Below are 944 nucleotides of genomic sequence, written 5' to 3' on the forward strand. Positions count from 1 at the left end.
TTCAGAATAATCGCAAATAAACGATTTAAAATTTTAACTTTTAACACCCTGTATTTCCGAAACTATCAACTTTCGGATAAGGCATGTTTGCGACAATGGTCACCATTTCACGTGTAGTATCTTCAGCTTTCGACTTTCCCATTGTTAATTAATCGCCCTGTATAATGTATAAAATTGATTTCTAATTTAAAGTAATCAACAAGTATTAAAATTAAAATCAATGTGCATGTTTTTCTTTAAGCAGGTCTTACTGCGGTTTTTATTCATCTAAAGACTTTTCCTCTTGATGCGGATTTCTCCCCGTTCTCACGTCCAGGTGTATTTTGAGACGAGGCGTTGAACCATTTCGAGATAATGGCTACTCAATTTTAAGAATATTAAACTGAAAACAAAATATAGTGTAAGTAAAACAATACTTAAAATAGATCTTAAAAAGTAAGTTACATTCCATTTACAACCCGTATTATTTATTGACTCCAGATTTTATTTATAATATCTTATTTATGTATTTAAGAGATTGTGCTATATTAATACGTCACAAATGAATCTAAACATATCTATAGCACGACCAGCACAGTTCTTTACACATTTATCTGTCTGGTTGAATCAAAAAGCCAATGTAAATTCACGCTTTTAATGGTATATTTGCATCAGATACAGTAAAAACACATAAAGAATTAGGATTAACAGTATATTTCAATCAAAAATGTAACGATACATCATAGAAGGAAAATATACACTCAAACGCTTAATTCTACACAGCGTTTCATGTATGTTCAATTCATTTACAATTTTCGTGTATAAAAGCCACTGCAAATATGTGAAAAGCCAATATAAACTTTAACGGTTTTTATCAGAGACGCATATTGGAATGATTTTGAAAAACAGGCATACACAACCTGTAGGAAATATACAATATTTTCGTTTCGTAGAATATACGTAGT

This window comes from Anoplophora glabripennis, unplaced genomic scaffold (genome assembly GCF_000390285.2).
Source record: "Anoplophora glabripennis isolate ALB-LARVAE unplaced genomic scaffold, Agla_2.0 scaffold298, whole genome shotgun sequence".
Classification (NCBI taxonomy): domain Eukaryota; kingdom Metazoa; phylum Arthropoda; class Insecta; order Coleoptera; family Cerambycidae; genus Anoplophora; species Anoplophora glabripennis.